This window comes from Stegodyphus dumicola, chromosome 6 (genome assembly GCF_044657685.1).
Source record: "Stegodyphus dumicola isolate Sdum_Otavi_A_Nest chromosome 6, ASM4465768v1".
Taxonomy (NCBI): domain Eukaryota; kingdom Metazoa; phylum Arthropoda; class Arachnida; order Araneae; family Eresidae; genus Stegodyphus; species Stegodyphus dumicola.
In genome coordinates this window covers 184,208,193-184,230,260 of record NC_140773.1, presented here as the reverse complement: position 1 = coordinate 184,230,260, position 22,068 = coordinate 184,208,193, and positions in this window count along the sequence as shown.

Below are 22,068 nucleotides of genomic sequence, written 5' to 3'. Positions count from 1 at the left end.
GCTAAAATTTAGACAGCGCGCGAGGAAAAATATTAAGGATTTAAAATCCCACATTCGGCCTTCCTGCTATGCGTCGACCTCGACGACATTATTCTACTCTTGGCATCATAAATCATTGGTCATCTTACATCATCGTTGTCTTCAGTAAAAGAACCATCACCATGAATAAGCCGAAACCTGAAAAGAAATACGAAGGGAAAGGGGAAGATTGTGTGCTAAGGACAATATTGAAAGGAAACATCTTAATTGTCCTTCATCTTTGCAACTATAACATCGTCAACAGTCCCTTCTATTTTTCAGAAAATTTTATCTGAAATATCTTCAATCTTTAACATTTTTGAAGATTTCATTTCATCTTTAACATTAACTGAAAGTCATTATAAGATGAAAAACCACAGTTCGGTTATCAGTTGTATCAATTCAGGTTAAATGTCATAATCAGTATTATTTTATACATCTTCTTCTGCTTGAGTCCATTTTTTTATGTATTCAAAGCATGTACTTGTTTTAGTGGGTACTTCATGATCTTCTTCTTTTACAACATCATAGTAATCATTATTCTTTACTTTGATAATCTTATACGGGCCTCAATACTTTGATTTTAACTTAACGTTTGATTCCAAATTGCGTTCTTTTGATTGCTACTAAATCTTTAATTTCATAACATTTTGGAGAACGTTTTCGAAGGTTATATGTGTTATACGCTTTCTTATTTCGTTCTTGCATTTTCAGGTTAACATGTTGAACTTCTTTTTCTTTCTCAGACAGGATTTTATCTTTGATTCTCATCTGAAATTTTGCAGCTTCTACTTCATTCTTTGCTTCTAATAGTTGTTTCTGTAATATTTCTACAGTCTGTTCTAACACGAAAACCTTTCTTTCCAAAGATCTAAGTTGTTGTTTAGGAGCATCCAAATCCATTTGTAAAATAGTTTTTACCTGCTTTAGTTGTTCTTTACCTATAATTGGTAATCTGAGTCTCAAAGAAATAGGTTGGTCACCTTTTAAAATAACATGCATTTCGGTATTAGTAGATTTTCTTTTGGCTTGTGTTCCCTTAACGTTTTCAGACATACTAGAATCCAGATCTTCAGCTCGAAATTTTACTTGCTGTTTACTCTTTCTAACTGTTGATATTCCTGTTTCAGCAGAATTATCTTGAATTAGTTTCTTAAATTCTGAATTCTTTCTTTTCCTAGAACTCCTTGGTTCTGAAGTGGAGTTTTTGGAATAATTAATTTTTTGATTACTCTTTTTGAATTTCTGAACATTCTTAGGTGGGTTTTTCCTTCTTCCATTAGGAATGGAGTTATTCTCTTTTTCTACATTTTGCAATTTTCCTTGTCCACGTTTAACATCACTTTTCTCTTCCTGGGACACCTCTGCCTTTAATTCATTTTCAACAGCATCTGCTTCTTCTATAGGGTTTTCAGTTTTATTGGGAATATAACTTTCGCTTAAGTGTTTTAATTTGGACTTACATGCTTTATTAATATCCGAATAATTGTCTAACGCACCTTCTTGATCTATATTTACATACATTAAATTCGATTCAGTTTCATCTTCTACTACTTTCATAGATATGCCGTTCTTGTTTATAATAATTTCCATTTGCGAAAGCAATTCATTTCCAATAACAGCATTTTCTTTCATTGTTCCTTGAGGCACAACATAAATACTTAATTTAATTTCGCAATCATCAATTCGTATGGAACCTTTAAAATAACCAATAGGTTTTACTTTATTATTACCAAAGCCTACTAGAATCAAATCGGAAGAATTAATACTAGGTGAACTGACTGCTTTATAAATATTTTATTATTATATTTATATCACTTCCTGTATCAATCAGAGCTTTTACTTCTACATTATCTATCGATACAATTTTATGCATATCATTTAACTGCTTCTTTACAAATATATGATTCACTATGGTAAGATCTTTTATATCTGTCTTATTTTTTATACACTCTGCGGCTACGTGTCCAAATAAATTACAACGAAAGCATTTTTTTCCCTTGCTCTTATTTTTGCAAAAATTCTCCGCGTGACCAAGATTTCCGCAATTATAGCAACGAATATTTGTTTTTATTTTACTTTCAAAATGGTCACGTCTGGATTTAGAATTAGGCTTAACGGATTTGTTTTTATCATTATCAAATTTAATTTTTTCATATATCTTAAGTTTTTCCTGAAATTCTGCCAACGTTTTACAACCATAAAGAATAGCTTTATTAAATTTAGAATCATTTATACCTTTAATAACATATTCAAAAAAAGCGGCGTTTTCAATATTACCTTTGGAACATAGATTTTTAATTACCAAAAAATATTCATATAGAGATTCTTATTCCTGCATTTTACGTTTCGATAATAATTCATGTAACTGAACAGAGTTATACTGAACACCATATTCATTTACTAATAAAGCCTTAACTGCATTCCACGAATTAATTTTCGTTTCACTTTCAATAAATAATTTTGCTTTGCCAGTTAAAGATCTTTTGGCGAATATCAGTTTCTGTAATTCATTTAGTTTTAACAAATTAGATACATCCTCAAAGTTTTTAATGAATTTGTAAACCGAATTATAAGCATTACCATCAAATTTAGAAATCAAACTTTCAATGTCATTAAAATTTATATACATATTTGAAAACTGTGAAAACGGAAATTGAACTGATGACTTACTAATATTTTGTTTTAGCTCATGATCTTCATCAACAGCAGCAAAAGAAGAGTCGTTGAAAATTCGAGCAGTTGATGCATCGATTTCACAATTAATAGCAGTATTTCTTCTTTCATACAATGTTGCTTCATATTCCTCTATTTTATGCTTGTAGTTTGATCCCGATTCTGACACCAATTTTGTGAGTTCTTTAGTTTCAAAATCACAATTCATGTTCAAACAAAACACATTTAATAAAATATTAATACATCTATAATATTTTGCATCTATTAATACAACATATATATCATCTTATATCTATAAAACAATATCTATATCATCTTACATCCATTAATACATCTATATCATCTTACATCTATTAATACATCTATATCATCTTACATCTATTAATACATCTATATCATCTTACATCTATTAATACATCTATATCATCTTACATCTATAAAACAACATCTTATATCTCTTCTAATAAAACAAAGTGGCGAGAGTTCTATGAATTTAACTCGTGCTAACAGCTAAAATTTAGACAGAGCGCGAGGAAAAATATTAAGGATTTAAAATCCCACATATATATATATATTATTTCTTCGTCCCTGTGTTGCATTGGTAATATTGTGATTCTTGTCTTATTTGGGAATTTTGATTTGCCTATTCAGCATCGGACAATTTAAATTTTTACTACATTAAAAGTAGTAAAAGCGGTAAAATAAAAATATAATTCAGTGGTTTTATTATCAAATTTGTGTGATTGTATGATAACTTAAGATGGCCACCTCTTAAAATCACCAGTCTTTCTGAAAATATAAATAAAACATTGCTGTTCCGGTTTGATTGGAAACCTTTCTCTGCCGATGTACAGTCGGTCACAAAAGTATTCGAACACCGGTACCCTATCAAAAAATGACAAGATGGCGTTTTTTTTCTCTTTCTCTCTGTGTGTCGTGTTATTCCATCCTAGGTTTTCTTCTCCCCCCCCCATCTTGGAAAAAACTGGAAAAAATTGGTCACGATCTCTTTTTGAATGGGGAGATGCCATTTTGAGAAAAAGCTGACGACCCTATCTTGGAGAATGAACATGACCGCTCTACACACCCTTTCACTCTCTCTCTCTCTCTCTCTCTCTTTGAATTGGGAAGCCATTTTGGGAAAAGCGGACCCTCTTCTTCTGATCTTGGAGAACTGGAAATGAACGCTCTACACGATCTCTCTTTGAATTCAGAAGGTATTTTGGGACCTTCTAATGTTGGAAAACTGAAATGGACGCTCTACGCTTTCTCTCTCTCTCTCTCTCTCTTTCTCTGAAATGGGTAGCCATTTGAAAACTCCCTAACTTTGGAAAAAACAGAAATGAACGCTCTACACTATCTCCCTTTGAAAATGGGGGGTGTCATTTTGAGACCTCCCTCCCCTAAACTTGGAAAAAAAACTGAAATGAACGCTCTACACTTTCTCTCTTTGGACATGGGTAGCCCTTTGGGGACCCTCTCCTCTTGGTAGGAAAAAAAAAGAACTGAAGTGAAGGCTCTACACAATCTCTCTTGGAATGGATCCATATTTCGGGAAACGTGGATCACCTCATGCTGGAAAACTGAAGTGAACCACCAAGATTGGACTCTATATAATATTTTTTTAATTGACATCATGACCCTCCTCCAATTTGTTATTAAAAAAGTTTTTTTTTGTTTTGGTTTTTATCGCATTTCCGATGTGATTTCAGAAATGCAATTCCATAACAGTTCAATTTCATTCGAGGTTAAATGATCTAAACAGTCTTTGACCCACCCATCCGTATGATTATTTTCTTCTCCTTCCTGTTGCACCAAATTTTGTAAGTCCATATAATCATTCCATACGGGAAGGGCTGGATCCTCACAAGGCTGTCTTGAAACAATTGGAGTCTCTTTGGGATGAGTGGAGGGATCTAGGATGTCTGGACCCGGCTGCGATTCTACCTCCATGATTTCTGGACCCGTTGGAACTTGTTTACCCGGCTGAAATTCTACCTCTACGATTTCTGGACCCGTTGGAACTTGTGAACCCGGCTGTGATTCTGCCTCCATGATTTCTGGACCTGTTGGAACTTGTGGACCCGGCTGACATTCTACCTCTACGATGTCGGGACAGGTTAGAGAAGAAGAAGAAGAGGATACTGAAGAGGTTCTGTCTGTGAGGAGTCCAAAAGAGGTTGCCTGTTTGAACAAGTCGGGGAAGAAGAAGAAGAAGAAGAAGCTTCTGGGTTCTGAAGCGGATCTTGCACGCCAGGTAGGTTCCGGTAAGTCGACCGTTTTTTAAGAGGTAATTTTTTTTCTTCCTCCTCATCTTCAATTGTGATGACTTCAATTTCATTCCGTTGCCGGGTCGATTTTGTTTCGGGCCATGACGGTTTGGTCCAGCTCCTCTTATCATCTAAGGAAGGGATGGGTAAAGGTGGCGGAGGGTTTTCTTCTTTTTCTTGAAACATCATCGGCGATTGGAAAGAAATCTCCTCTTTCAATTGTTTCCAAAGCGAGTACGAGCACCGATCGACGAGAAAGAGACTCTTCTGGGTTGTGACGATGAGATATTGCGTTTTCGGGGGAACGACATAGTTTTGAAAAGGTCTTAGAATATATTTCTTATATTTCATCCTGTCGCTGACTTTAAAACTTCTTTCCTTCAGATTGGGGGACGATGATTCGTAATAGGCGAGAGGAGCGGCTGTGGTTTGAACAATATGAACTTCGTCCTCAGCCGTCGTTCTCACTCCAAACGTAAAATATCGTTTCGTGAGAAAAATATTCTTCCACCGAAAACTCGTGCGCGGATCCGTATATCGCCGGTCTGTTTGAATGGGCCGTCTCAAAGCTCGATCCATCCGATTCCAAGACAAGGGAGATTCCTCTTTCGTTTGTTGCGATTCGAATAAATTTCTGTATATATTCTGAACGAGCAGGTTGGAGGATTCGACATCTTGGTTGAAAGAAACGATCGCTTGATGAGGTGGTAAATGCGGAATAAATGTCGCACAATGACACGCCAAAAAAATTTTCAAGTTGGAGATTTGCTTTAGCGTCTTCAAATCCTCCCCGTTCGAAATCCGTTGAGTTGGAAAAACGTCTAATAGCGACATGGCTCCCAATGGAAAATTCGCCCAGTACTCTCGTCTTTTTATATATATAGACACACACAGACACACATAGAGGCTCTATGACGTCCGTTTTATTTGTTTTTTTTTTGTTTCTCTCTCTCTCTTCTTTCCAAGAAATCTTATCTCCATGACCTCTTTTTCTTTTCTTAAAAAGATGAATGTGTGTGGGAATGAGGAAGTGAAAGTAATAATTTAATAAACAAAAAATTATCCATCCATGACTTTCATTTTTTTTTTCAAAGTCACCCTTTCCAATCCAAGGACGTCCAGAGATAGAGGAAGCAGGGAGAGAGGAGGAGGGAAGGGAAGGTCACACTCTCTTTCTCTCTATAAATAAAAGGGAAGAGCCCCAAAGTCGTATTTTTGTCCAAGTGGATCATGAGGAGGCATCCCCAGCTCACTACGTGTATTCCTTTCAAATATAAATATGTTGATCTTTCCTTTTATATCATCCAAGGAGTCGTTTACCTGAAAGCCTCCGATTTTTCAAAATGTGCGGGTTATCATACCGTGGGGAGTTGTCAAAAGATGCGGGACGAATTTTTGTCCGACGAAAACGTGTTGATGGCTCGTGACATTCCACCGTTGGATGCACAAATTTTGTTAATGAAACGAGCCAAATATTTTTACACGTCCCACTTTCTAACCGTCTCGCAAATGAATAGGATTATGGATCGTCTTGAGAAGACAAAAGGGATTCTTGTTCATTTTAGTGAATGGTTGCACAAATGTCTGCACGAACCTCTCTCGATCGAGAAGACTGGGAAGAATACCTATTATATTCTTCTCGAGGACTCTCCTCCTTCGTCTCATCTTAGAGAGGCCACGACTTATGAAAAAATCCTCGAGCAAGAAAAAATAGAATGGTAGAACAACTACCCCATCCCTCTCCCAGAGCATCAAGAGGAGCCTGTTCAGAAGAAAAAGAAAAAACCTTTCCAAAAGCCTATCCTCATCCTCCTCGATAATGATGGGGATGAGGAGAAGCCTGTTCAGATTCCTCTCCGTTTGTCAAAACCCGTCGAGGATGAAAAACCTCTCCCTTCCTCAAAACCCCTTGAGGAAGAGAGACCCCTCGAGAAGAAGAGATCTCTCCCATTGTCAAACCTCCTCGAAGATGAAAAACCTCTCCCTTTCTCAAGACCCCTCGAGAAGGAGGGACCTCTTCCTTTATCAAACCCCCTCGAAGATGAAAAACCTCTCCATTTATCAAGACCCCTCGAAAATGAGGGACCTCTCGATTTGTCAAAACCCCTCGAGGATAAGGGAACCAAAACTTCTCTCTCTTTCGAAGAGGAGGGACCTCTCAATTTGTCAAGACCCCTCGAGAATAATGGAACCGAAAATCCTCTCCCTTTCTCAAGACTTCTCGAGGAGGAGGAGGAGGAGAGACCGCTTCATGTCTCAAGACAGGATCCCCCTCTATCTCTTGAGGATCCGAGGGAAACGATTCCTATTGAAAAACCATCTATCGACGATCCTCAGAAAAGGTCTTCGGAGGAGACTAGACTTCCATGTGGAAAACGAATCTGCCACAATCATCATCATCATCATCATCATAATAATAATAATAATAATAATAATAATAATAATAATAATAATATACCCCCCTCTCAACAACAGAATCCTACAACATTTGCAGATAAATGCATTCAAACCAATCCCTTTATAGTAACCCTTTTGATTCGAGAACCCGTGCATTAGCCTCGAAAAAAAATGAGATTGTAGACTGTTTCTATGACCAGAATGTTAAGCCAATAGATAGGTATAGCTCAGAATTTTTCTTTTTAAAAGAAAATAAATAAATAATCCAAAGACTATTCGTAAATACAAATGGTAAAGTCTCGAGTCGGCTGGAAAAAATTTTCAGAGCTGAGAAAAATTCTCCAACTCAAAAAAAAAAAAAAAAAAAAAAAAAAAAAAAACTTTTTTTTAATTTTTATCATGTCTTAGACATGATAAAAATTAACGACCCCCTTCCCTTTTCGTCTGGGAATGTTGTCTCACTCTTTTGAAAAACAAATCGTGATTCATTCATGGAATGATTGCCATTAGCGAAAGGATGAGTCATGGTCTATTTTTAGAAAGGGTGAGACATCCTTCCCAGACAAAAAGGGAGGGTCATTAATTTTTATCATGTCTAAGACATGATAAAAATTAACCAAAAGTTTTTTTTTTTTTTTTTCATTAGAGAATTTTTATTTCAGCTCTGTTCTGACGCAGCCGATTCGAGACTTTACCATTTGTTTTTAAGAATGATTTCTCCCTGATCTATTATTTCAAAATTCCAAGTTTCGCTTCAGAACCATCTGTGCTGTTGAAGAAGTAACGTGATATATGTATTTTTTTAATGAGTTCTGTCAAGATTGAATTGTGCAGGATCGACCTTGCGAATTTCTTCTCTGTGTTTTTAAATAATAATGATACCGAACCGCTTTTTGTAGAGCGCAATGGAAAAAACCTTTTGTATGGTTAGGACAATTCATGTGTTCGATCCCATTGTATTTGAGAATCTCTTGCGTCGATCCCGAAATGCAATAAATGGATCTTTGCAACCATTTCTCTAAAAACTGCCGTTTCATTTCTCCTCGCACCCAAATCATGGAAAAAGGTTCCGTCAACATCGTTAACACCCATGGAAAATAACTGTACGGAATTTCTCCTTCGTACCACGACAAGCCGTGATAATAATCACTCGCCCACACAGCGGTTCGTTTTTTTTTGCCATGGAAACGGGGGTTTAAAAACAAATACCCCTCGAGAAGTACCGTCCAATGTGACGTAAGCCAATTCTTTCACAATAAAGGCTCCTTGAGAATCGTAGAAACCTTCAAAGTCGAGCACGAGTTCCATGTTTTTTATTTCTTTTTCTTTCCAAGGTGACCTTTATTATTATTATGATGGATGTGTATTGAGATACGCACGATATTATTCAAAAAACAAATATATATATACGAATGTGACCTTTCCCAGAATTCATACGACCTGTCACGTGCAACCTTCTCTCTCTCTCTCTCTCTATAAAAGAGGAGACGGCGAGAGAACGCTATCCATTTTTTCCTTCAGGACACACAGCGAGAGAGAGAGAGAGAATTTTGTTTTCTTTTTTTCCTCAATTGAAGAAGATGGACATTTTGAGTGCCAAACCTCTCAAAGATTCCTACATTGTTCTGGACATGGAATACTTTCACTGTTATGATCCAAAGACGGGAGATATATGTTTCATCTTGAAAGAACTGGGCTACATCACTTGCGATTTAACCTTATGCGGATCCATGATTTTTCTCCCTCCTGTCCATTACGATGACTTATCGTCCCGCAATCAAGCTGTGGTCAACCAGACTACAAATAACCGACACGGCCTGCAATGGACCGAGGGTCGTCTTTCCTACGAGCATCTTCCTACGATCCTGAAAATGCTGACCGAAAATGTGGAGGTGATCTACGTCAATGGATACGATAAAGCCGAATTTTTCAGCAAGCTCTGCCAGCGATCCGTTTACGAGTTTTACATCCCAGGGAAAACCGAGTGGCGGAACAAGTCGAAATGCACGCGACACCAATATTTCCAAAAGATGATTCATTGTGCCGAGAACAAGGTGAGAAATTTTCGATACCATTTGATGGAGGGTAGTTACGTTTTTCGGAAATTACATTGTTACCCCTCCGAGAGCAAAGCTGTCGAAGACGAAGAGGAGGTGGAAGAATCTCCCCAGGAGAACTCGTGCGACGATGAGGAAGAGGAGGAGGAGGAGGATGAACTTTCTAATAATAATAATAAATGTCTAAGTTGGGATGCTTTAGAGACCCAAGAATATTGGTCTCAACCCTTATCTCACCTAGACCTGAAAGAGGATCCTCAAGTGTACTCTTTGTGGTCCTCTTCTAAAATTTGGTCTTGGAGAGAACCCTTGAATGTTCATGAATGAAATGGTATGTAAATCCCTAGAGAAAAAAATAGAAAAAAAAGTTCCTTTTTTGTAATATGTTAATTTCTTTCCAATCCCATTTCTTTTCCATAACTCCACCCCAATCGACGAGAAGAAGAAGAATTTTCCAAGTTACACAAGACGAATCTTCCAAGTTACACAAGACGTAGAAAGATTTCACAAGGATTTATAAATCACACGCTTCGACATGATATATGTATAGAGAGAAAAAGACCCTCTGTTCTCTAGCCAATACGTCAAGACTTCCCTAAACTAAGAGAGATCATGAGTACCGAGGAAACCTTAGCAGAGCAAGTAGAAAGACTTTCAAAGAGATTAGAAGAGTTAAGACGGGATAGATTTACAGTTCCGCCGACTAAAGAGGAAACTATCATCGATTTCAACAAACCGCTGTACTTTCATCCCCTACCCCAAAGAATGAGACGAGTGGACTCGCCGTTGAACAATTCCAATGAGAAACAAAATGTCACTTATTTGAATAGCCTATTTCATAAGTATTTTTTGTTTTTTTTTCCCTAAAGCGTAGGGAGATAGGATCAGTAGTTTTTCCCTTTTCATCGTCGAAAAAGATTGGGAGGAAAAATCTTTCTCAACTCTCTCAGAAAAATTTTTCAGCCTTTAAAAAAAAAAAAAAACAAAAAAAAACAAAAAAAAAACTTTTGGTTAATTTTTATCATGTCTTAGACATGATAAAAATTAACTCTACCCCCCCTTTTGTCTGGGAATGTTGTCTCACACTTTCTAAAAATAGACCATCACTCCTCCTTTTCTAAAGAATAGAATTGCAAGAATGGGATCTGGTCTATTTTTAGAAACGGTGAGACCCTATTACCAGACAAAAGGCGGGTAGAGTTAATTTTTATCATGTCTAAAGTTCAGGGTCCATCCATCTTCTTATGTGAAACGGTGATCCTGACGAGATCGAAATAAACAAGTCCTGTGAGTTGTTTTGTAATCTTGACGCGATCCAAGAAAGACTTTTTATTTTTTTTTTTTTTTGAAATAGGCGGGGGTGGGGAGAGAAAATGTTCTCACGACCCTCAGATATCTTTTCATAAATATATTTTTTATCAAAGTGTTTCTTTCATTCCGATCCTTTTAAGAGGTTGGAATGACCCTGACATTTAGATGGGGTCGCTATCCCGACAGATGTCGCGCGAGTATAAAAATGTGTGTCCTCCACGAGATTTCTTCAGAGAACAGAGGAAGACGTGAACTGAGCTGGTAAGTCCCTTTGGTCCTATGAATATGGTTATCTATAAACTCTATTTGATTCTTTGTTTTTTTTTTAATAATCATAATAATCATAACTTCATTTAAAAAGAACTCTCTTCTTAACCCTTTGAAAAGAAAAATGTCTCTTTCAAGACGACGACTCTAAAACGTTTTATTGTTTTTTTTTTCCTTTCTAGATCTTCCCTGTTATACATATATACCTTTTCGATTCTTTTTTTGCTCCTGTTTGTGGGAGACATCACCGTATTCATCGCCATGGCGTGTTCAGAAAACTTTATCGTGCTCGATCTAGAGGGTTTCCAGTCCTACAACCACAAGAAGGGTGAATTTACCTACGTTTTAAAAGAATTGGGCTATGCGACAAAAGATTTTTTGACCGTGGGATCGTTGACGTTTGCTCCTCCTCACCCCTTCCACCAACTGAACGAAAAAAACCAAAAGACGAATGCCTGGCTGACGAGAAACCGGCACGGACTTCGTTGGAACGAGGGTCATATTCCCTACAACCATTTAGGACGCATTCTCCAATCGCTCACTCACAGCTTCTCCACAATTTATGTGGTGGGATGTCAGAAAGCTAAATTCTTTGCTAAAGCCTTGGATTATCAAAAACCCGTGACGGAAATTTATGTGCCAGATGGAATCATTTGGAAGTATCGGGAAAAATGTGCCCGGCATCATCAAAGGAGGAAATATTTCCATTGTGCCGAAAACAAAGTGCGCAACTATCGATGGCATATTATGGAAGGAGATTTTCATATCAATCACGTCTATCCAGACGGAACGGAGAAAGAGGAGGGGATTCAGGAGGAAGCAGACAATCCTCTGCAAGCTTTTGATAAGGCCTACGATCAGTTAGAGAAGGATCCGTCCCCAAAAGCTTACGATAACCTCATCCAGAAATGGGATAATCTGTCCTGTTTCCAAGTGATGGAACATCCGGATGAGCATACGCCTTTAAACTTGATGGGCTCTTCTTTGTCGTCAACTTCCTCCAATAACTCGAGGAAGACGGAGGGTTGGGGAGACATACCTGAAAATATTCCCCATTACGATCCAGCAGCCTGTTGGGACGAACCTTCCAAAGAATCTCATGAGACCCCCAAAATATCTTCAGAGGATCCAAAGACAAAATCCACTGAGTGTTGGGACGATGAACGGACGACTCATGCTCTAAAATCCACTACGACTATGTCCACTGAGTGTTGGGACAATGAACAGACGACTCATGCTCCAAAATCTACTGAGACTATGTCCACTGAATGTTGGGACAATGAACGGACGACCCATGCTCCAAAATCGACTGAGACTATGTCCACTGAGTGTTGGGACGATGAAACCGAAAAGACGACAGAGAATTGGGATGACCGTTCTCAAAAGTATTTGAATTGATATATACATAAACTCAGGAGGAAAAAAATAAAGAAAAGATATTTAGAAATAAGTAGGGAAAGGTTCTCCGCTTTCCCTATATTTATGGAAATGGACTAAGAAGAGAGAGAGAGAGAGACGAATCAGGAGACCAAAAAAATGGGTCTTGGAAGGAATGAGTGCAAATGCATTCGATTCCTTCCAAGACCCATTTTTTTGGGTCCCTCTCTCATCCAATCTTAGAAAAGAACTTTGTCCTATTTTTCTAGGTCCATTCAAAAAGAAATGAATCTATCCATAAATTTTCTTAAAAGAAAAAAAAAACAAAAAGATCCTTTACCTCTTGACGGTCCAAAGTCGAGAATCTTGGAAAAAGTCATCCACTCTCCATCCAGTCAAGCTTCTCTGTAGAAAATCTAGTAGGTGCATCTGCATTCTTGAACACCCGGCAGTTATTATTAGACGCGAAACGTCGAATGCTGAAATAGTTAACAGTGAGCCCATTCTTAAAGAAACGGGGATGTTTTATTCATCCAGTCGAGTGCGGAAAAATTTCTGAGAGCCGGAGAAAAATTTCTCTAGCTGAAAAAAAAAAAAAAAAAAAATACCCCCCTTTTAGTCTGAAAATTGATGTCTTCAAGTTTTCAAAAATTGAAGACATCAATTTTCAAATTTTCAGACTAAAAAGGGGGTATTTTTTTTTTTTATATCTAACTTTGAACCACAGAAATTTTTTCCGGCTCTCAGAAACTTTTCCCAGCCGACTCGATGTGAATAAAACTTTTCTGTTTGTTAAGAATGTTATTTAATGGATCGATTTCAACCTATCGAATTTCGCTTGAGTTCCGGCCGTGCTGTGGGCCCACCTGGATACAAGTTTTCCCCTTTTGGAATAGAATAAAACTTTACTGTTTTTTAAGAATATTATTTAATGGATCGATTTCAACCTATCGAGTTTCGCTTGAGTTCCGGCCGTGCTGTGGGCCCACATGGATACAAGTTTTCCCCTTTTGGAATAGAATTTCCGTCAAGGTAGGCAGGCTACTTTTCCTCTTTTTGCATTTTTCATGTCATTTCATTTGTATTACAATATACTGAAAACGGGCGTTCGAACTGATTTCTAGGCTATTTCTATACAAATGGAGCTCGATCCAAGAAAGAAATGATGTCTTTTTTTTATTTTGTCGACAGCCAATTTGTATTGGAATATACTGAAAACGGGTGTTTGAGTCGCTTTTCAGTATATTTCAATACAAATAGAGCTCGATCCAAGAAAGAAATGATGTCTTTTTTTTTTATATTGTGGACTGCCAATTTGTATTGGAATATACTGAAAACGGGTGTTTGAGTCGCTTTTCAGTATATTTCAATACAAATAGAGCTCGATCCAAGAAAGAAATGATGTCTTTTTTTTTTATATTGTGGACTGCCAATTTGTATTGGAATATACTGAAAACGGGTGTTTGAGTCGGTTTTCACTATATTTCAATACAAATGGAGCTCGATCCAAGAAAGAAATGATGTCTTTTTTTTTTTATTTTGTGGACTGCCAATTTGTATTGGAACATACTGAAAACGGGTGTTTGAGTCGGTTTTCAGTATATTTCAATACAAATAGAGCTCGATCCAAGAAAGAAATGATGTCTTTTTTTATTTTGTGGACTGCCAATTTGTATTGGAATATACTGAAAACGGGTGTTTGAGTCGGTTTTCAGTATATTCCAATACAAATAGAGCTCGATCCAAGAAAGAAATGATGTCTTTTTTTTATTTTGTGGACTGCCAATTTGTATTGGAATATACTGAAAACGGGTGTTTGAGTCAGTTTTCAGTATATTCCAATACAAGTGGAGCTCGATCCAAGAAAAAAATGATGTCATTTTTTTATTTTGTGGATTGCCAATTTTGTATTGGAATATACTGAAAACGGGTGTTTGAGTCGGTTTTCAGTATATTCCAATACAAGTAGAGCTCGATCCAAGAAAAAAATGATGTCTTTTTTTTATTTTGTTTATTGCTAATTTTGTATTGGAGTATACTGAAAACGGGCCTTCGTTGGAATACACTGAAAACGGGCCTTCGTTGGAATACACTGAAAACGGGCATTCACGTCGGTTTTCAGTATATTTCAATACAAATGGAGCTCGATCCAAGAAAGAAATGATGTCTTTTTTTTATTTTGTGGACTGCCCTATTTGTATTGGAATATACTGAAAACGGGTGTTCACGTCGGTTTTCAGTATATTCCAATACAAGTGGAGCTCGATCCAAGAAAAAAATGATGTCTTTTTTTTATGTTGTGGACTGCCAATTTTGTATTGGAATATACTGAAAACGGGCGTTCACGTCGGTTTTCAGTATATTTCAATACAAATGGAGCTCGATCCAAGAAAAAAAATGATGTCTTTTTTTTATGTTGTGGACTGCCCTATTTTGTATTGGAATATACTGAAAACGGGCGTTCGAGTCGGTTTTCAGTATATTCCAAAACAAATGGAGCTCGATCCAAGAAAAAAAATGATGTCTTTTTTTTATGTTGTGGACAGCCAATTTTGTATTGGAGTATACTGAAAACGGGCGTTCGAGTCGGTTTTCAGTATATTCCAATACAAATGGAGCTCTATATAAGAAAAAAATGATGTCTATTTTTATGTTGTGGACAATCAATTTTGTATTGGAATATATTGAAAACGGGCGTTTGAGTCCTTTTTCCGACTATTTCTATACACATTCCACTATATTAAAATGACGTTATGGTTGAGTCCAAACAGAGTCGTCTCCGGACAAAGTCGTCCCCTCTTTTCTTTGAATTCTATTCTTTAAAAGGATGAGTCATGGTCTATTTTTAGAAAGTGGGCGACAACATTCCCAGACAAAAGGGGGGGGTGAGTTAATTTTTATCATGTCTAGAAGACATGATAAAAATTAACAAAAAGTTTTTTTTTTTTTTTTTTTTTCATCTCAGAATTTTTTTTCTGAGCTCTGAGAAATTTTTCCTAGCCGATCCCATTTCGTTTTTCGACTTTCGCTTTAACTATTCACTTTTCCTATCCACTGTCGTTGGAAATGTGTTCACTGGAGGCTATTTCTTTTTTTGCAATCTCGCTTTTAGTTTTCTCTGAGATTCTTTAGAAATGGCTATACAAATTTCACCATCTATATAGAGATGATGTCCAAACAAAGTCGTCCCCGGACCATCTTGATGACCGAATATGTATAGAAATAGTTTGAAAATGGGCTTGAGGGCCGGTTTCTGGACGATTCCTCTACAAATTCGGCCGCATCCAGAAAAACAAAAATACATAATTTCTTTTTGGGTGGACAGGAGATGATAAATTTCTTTTCTCTCTCTCCCAATATTGGAGGAGAGAGTGGCCCAAAAAAAGGGTCTCGGAAGGAATCGAATGCATTTTGAAATGCACTCATTCCTTCCAAGACCCATTTTTTTGGTCTCCTGATTCAACTCTCCAGTCTATGGAATAGGGAAAGCGGAGAACGTTTCCCCTTCTTTAAGCGACTGGAGACCATATCGCATCATCATCATCATCACCATCATCCTCTTTCTGATACTTTTCAATGAAGGCTTGATGTCTCTGGATGATTTTGGGGAGATGATGGATTCCGAATTGAGTGATGAAAAAGAGAGGACCCTTTTTCCTTTCTTGTTCGTCTTGCACAGTCTCTCGGAGGGTGATATACGTTTCCCCGTCCTCCTCAATTTTCGTCAGAGGTCTCATGAATATTTTACACATCCAAGGGAAGAGCGACTTGTTATGCAGGGATTTCGAAGCGACGAAGGCCGCTTCATTCGAAGTGAGGACAATCTGGTTCGGTTGACCCCATTCTTTGGAGTAGTTGTCCAAATCGCCTAGTCGAAGAAAATGGTGTCGATTAGGAAAAAAGACTTGGAGAACACTCGTCGTATGCGAGACGTTCGTAGGCAAGAGAGTCAAGATATCTTTGGCATTCCAGTACAGGAATCCTAGATCCACATACGCGTGCACGTAATAGTCATCGTTATATTCCAGTTTGAGCAGCACGGCTTTTGTATTTTTTTTTCCGTTCTCAAGGCGAAACACTCGTCTGATATGAACATGAGCTCGCTGGCGATCCGTTTATATAGACTCCTCAGAGAGAGAGAGAGAGGGGGAGAGGGAAAATGTGGAATGCTTTTATAGAAAAGAGAAGAGTTGAAAGTGAAAGTCGAAAGCGAAATGAGATCGGCTGGCAAAATATTTTCAGAACTCAGAAAAAAATTGTGAGATGTAAAAAAAAAAAAAAAAAAAATTTTTGTTAATTTTTATCATGTCTTCTAGACATCATAAAAATTAACTCATCCCCCTTTTGTCTGGGTATGTTGTCTCACCGTTTCTAAAAATAGACCAGAACCCAGTCTTTTCTTGGAATTCTATTCTTTAAAAGGATGAGTCATGGTCTATTTTTAGAAAGTGGGAGACAACATTCCCAGACAAAAAGGGGGGTGAGTTAATTTTTATCAAGTCTAGAAGACATGATAAAAATTAACAAAAAGTGTTTTTTTTTTTTTTTTTTTTTTTTTTTTTACATCTTAGAATTTTTTTCTGAGCTCTGAGAAATTTTTCCTAGCCGATCCCATTTCGTTTTTCGACTTTCACTTTCAACTTTTCACTTTTCTATAAAAGCATTCCACGTTTCTGTTCAGAACAGTGTCTCTCTCTACCTAAATCTGTAACCCTAGTCACGAGAGAATATGAGACTAGAAAAATAGTTTAGCTTATTGATCTAAAAATGTCCCATGTTAGAACTCAGAATTATAATCAGAGCGGGGCTTTCCAGTATCCACTTCCAAGATTTTAGATTTGCCATGGGTGACATGTTCCCAAATTCATAAATTTTTTAATTATAGTCCCCTTCTTTGACAAATGGCTAAGAAATTCTTAAAGAATATCATGATAAAGATTTAGCTATCTATATATAACATTATGTTTTCTTTTAAAAAAAAATCCAGTCTTGATCGAAATGGACTTTACGTACAATTTGTGTCCCCCCCCTTTCCAAGATTGGTTTGAAGAAGTGATAAAAAAAATGGGTCTGGAAGGAAACGGGTGCATTTCGACAAAAAAAAGAGGACCCTCTTTTTCTCGCAATGCACCCGTTTCCTTCCAGACCCATTTCTTTTGCCTCCTCAGAACTCTCTTTCTTTTCTCCTCCCTCTCTCTCTTAAGAGGGATTGAAAGAAAGAGGCTAGATGGAAAAGTTTCTTTTTTTTCTTTCGAGAAGATAAAAAAAAAATTTGGAGGAGGAGCAAATTATTTTTTGGGTGGTGGTGGTTGTTTTTTTGTGAAGGTGATGACTTTAGTGACATTTAAAGAGACCACCAGAGGATCCGTTTGAGTCTCGACGACCTTTTCTTGACGGGGGTCTGTCTGGCAATAAGCGCTGGCATATTGTTTAGGGTAAGTAGAAGAATCCGTCATGCCTGGATGAGGCGGTATGTAGCGCACTCCCAGATTAAAGAGGGTGATGAAGGGAAATTTCTCCCCCGGATAGAGCAGTCGGTAAACGGGTTGATTGGGTACAACTCGAACCAGCGGCTGAGTTAAAATGCTATACACCCAGGCCAGAAGCTGATTATTTTTAGGATTATTTTCGGCCAGATGTAACATTTCTTCGCTGGAGAGGACATATCCCTCTTGAGAACTGCCGAGACTCTCAAGATCTTTTATTTTCCTGAAGACGTGGTGTTCGTCGAAAAACACGGAGAGAATGTCCCAGGTTCTTTTACTGGAAGTATGAATCAGAGGCAAAATGTCCGTAGCGTTCCAAAACAATCTTCCGTCATCCACATAACAGCGAATGCTCACAAACTCATTATATAAGACGCGGATCATCATCTTGAGTAGAAATATGGATACGCACAGCAGTCTCTCTCTCTGGCAAATAGAGTCTGTCTTCCACTCGCCTCTCTATATATACGAGAAGACCACGTGATGGGCGACGTGACGGTTGACTTCTAGAAAAAAAATCAACTTTGTCTACCTCTTTCTCTCTATGACCTTCTATTTTTTTCCTAAAGGACACCCCGTCACCTTTTCAAAGGTCATGGGATTGAGAGGAACGAAAGAAAAAAAAACAACCATCCTTTGTATACTACCTATGACCGTCTCCTAGAGACCCCTGTCATTTTCTTCTCGAGAGCTACGTGATGAAAGCTTTTTTTTATTCTAAAGTTTATCAACTTTGTAGACACATGACCCCGTCACCTTCTCAAAGGCCATGTCGTATGGAATGAAACCCTTTTGGTTTTTTCTTTTGAGAAAATAAAAAATAAAACAACTTTATAATCATCTCTCTATGACCTTCACAAACACTCATGTTTTATCATTTTTTTATTTTAGAATTCATCAACCTTGTTCCTCCTCCCCTCTCCCTCTCTCTCTCTCTCTCTCTCTCTGAGGAGTCTATATAAACGGATCGCCAGCGAGCTCTTGTTCATATCAGACGAGTGTTTCGCCTTGAGAACGGAAAAAAAATACAAAAGCCATGCTGCTCAAACTGGAATATAACGATGACTATTACGTGCACGCGTATGTGGATCTAGGATTCCTGTACTGCAATGCCAAAGATATCTTGACTCTCTTGCCTACGAACGTCTCGCATACGACGAGTGTTCTCCAAGTCTTTTTTCCTAATCGACACCATTTTCTTCGACTAGGCGATTTGGACAACTACTCCAAAGAATGGGGTCAACCGAACCAGATTGTCCTCACTTCGAATGAAGCGGCCTTCGTCGCTTCGAAATCCCTGCATAACAAGTCGCTCTTCCCTTGGATGTGTAAAATATTCATGAGACCTCTGACGAAAATTGAGGAGGACGGGGAAACGTATATCACCCTCCGAGAGACTGTGCAAGACGAACAAGAAAGGAAAAAGTCCTCTCTTTTTCATCACTCAATTCGGGATCCATCATCTCCCCAAAATCATCCAGAGACATCAAGCCTTCGTTGAAAAGTCTCAGAAAGAGGATGATGGTGATGATGATGCGATATGGTCTCCAGTCGCTTAAAGAAGGGGAAACGTTCTCCGCTTTCCCTATTCCATAGACTGGAGAGTTGAATCAGGAGACCAAAAAAATGGGTCTTGGAAGGAATGAGTGCATTTCAAAATGCATTCGATTCCTTCCGAGACCCATTTTTTTGGGCCACTCTCTCCTCCAATATTGGGAGAGAGAGAAAAGAAATTTATCATCTCCTGTCCACCCAAAAAGAAATTATATATTTTTGTTTTTCTGGATGCGGCCGAATTTGTAGAGGAATCGTCCAGAAACCGGCCCTCAAGCCCATTTTCAAAATATTTCTATACATATTCGGTCATCAAAATGGTCCGGGGACGACTTTGTTTGGACATCATCTCTATATAGATGGTGAAATTTGTATAGCCATTTCTAAAGAATGTCAGAGAAAACTAAAAGCGAGATTGCAAAAAAAGAAATAGCCTCCAGTGAACACAATTCCAACGACAGTGGATAGGAAAAGTGAATAGTTGAAAGTGAAAGTCGAAAAACGAAATGGGATCGGCTAGAAAAAATTCCTCAGAGCTCAGAAAAAAATTCTGAGATGAAAAAAAAAACTTTTTATTAATTTTTATCATGTCTTCTAGACATGATAAAAATTAACTCGTCCCCCCTTTTGTCTGGGAATGTTGTCTCCCACTTTCTAAAAATAGACCATGACTCATCCTTTTAAAGAATAGAATTCAAAGAAAAGAGGGGACGACTTTGTCCGGAGACGACTCTGTTTGGACTCAACCATAACGTCATTTTAATATAGTGGAATGTGTATAGAAATAGTCGGAAAAAGGACTCGAACGCCCGTTTTCAGTATATTCCAATACAAAATTGATTGTCCACAACATAAAAAAAGACATCATTTTTTTCTTATATAGAGCTCCATTTGTATTGGAATATACTGAAAACCGACTCGAACGCCCGTTTTCAGTATATTCCAATACAAAATAGGGCAGTCCACAACATAAAAAAAGACATCATTTTTTTCTTGGATGGAGCTCCATTTGTATTGGAATATACTGAAAACCGACTCGAACGCCCGTTTTCGATATATTCCAATACAAAATAGGGCAGTCCACAACATAAAAAAAGACATCATTTTTTTCTTGTATGGAGCTCCATTTGTATTAGAATATACTGAAAACCGACTCGAACGCCCGTTTTCAGTATACTTCAATACAAAATTGGCTGTCCACAACATAAAAAAAAGACATCATTTTTTTCTTGGACGGAGCTCCATTTGTATTAGAATATACAGAAAACCAACGTGAACGCCTGTTTTCAGTGTACTCCAATACAAAATTGGCTGTCCACAACATAAAAAAAAGACATCATTTTTTTCTTGGATCGAGCTCCATTTGTATTGTAATATACTGAAAACCGATGTGAACGCCCGTTTTCAGTATATTCCAATACAAAATTGGTTGTCCACAACATAAAAAAAAGACATCATGTTTTTCTTGGATCGAGCTCCATTTGTATTGAAATATACTGAAAACCGACGTGAACGCCCGTTTTCAGTATATTCCAGTACAAAATTGGCAGTCCACAAAATAAAAAAAAGACATAATTTTTTCTTGGATCGAGCTCCACTTGTATTGGAATATACTGAAAACCGACGTGAACACCCGTTTTCAGTATATTCCAATACAAATAGGGCAGTCCACAAAATAAAAAAAGACATCATTTCTTTCTTGGATCGAGCTCCACTTGTATTGAAATATACTGAAAACCGACGTGAATGCCCGTTTTCAGTATATTCCAACGAACGCCCGTTTTCAGTATACTCCAATACAAAATTGGCTGTCCACAACATAAAAAAAAGACATCATTTTTTTTCTTGGATGGAGCTCCATTTGTATTGAAATATACTGAAAACCAACGTGAACGCCCGTTTTCAGTATATTCCAATACAAAATTGGCTGTCCACAACATAAAAAAAAGACATCATTTTTTTCTTGGATCGAGCTACATTTGTATTGTAATATACTGAAAACCGATGTGAACGCCCGTTTTCAGTATATTCCAATACAAAATTGGTTGTCCACAACATAAAAAAAAGACATCATTTTTTTCTTGGATCGAGCTCCATTTGTATTGAAATGTACTGAAAACCGACGTGAACGCCCGTTTTCAGTATATTCCAGTACAAAATTGGCAGTCCACAAAATAAAAAAAAGACATAATTTTTTTCTTGGATCGAGCTCCACTTGTATTGGAATATACTGAAAACTGACTCAAACACCCGTTTTCAGTATATTCCAATACAAATTGGCAGTCCACAAAATAAAAAAAAGACATCATTTCTTTCTTGGATCGAGCTCTATTTGTATTGGAATATACTGAAAACCGACTCAAACACCCGTTTTCAGTATATTCCAATACAAATTGGCAGTCCACAAAATAAAAAAATGACATCATTTCTTTCTTGGATCGAGCTCTATTTGTATTGAAATATACTGAAAACCGACTCAAACACCCGTTTTCAGTATATTCCAATACAAATAGGGCAGTCCACAAAATAAAAAAAAGACATCATTTTTTTCTTGGATGGAACTCCACTTGTATTGAAATATACTGAAAACCAACGTGAACACCCGTTTTCAGTATATTCCAATACAAAATTGGCAATCCACAAAATAAAAAAAGA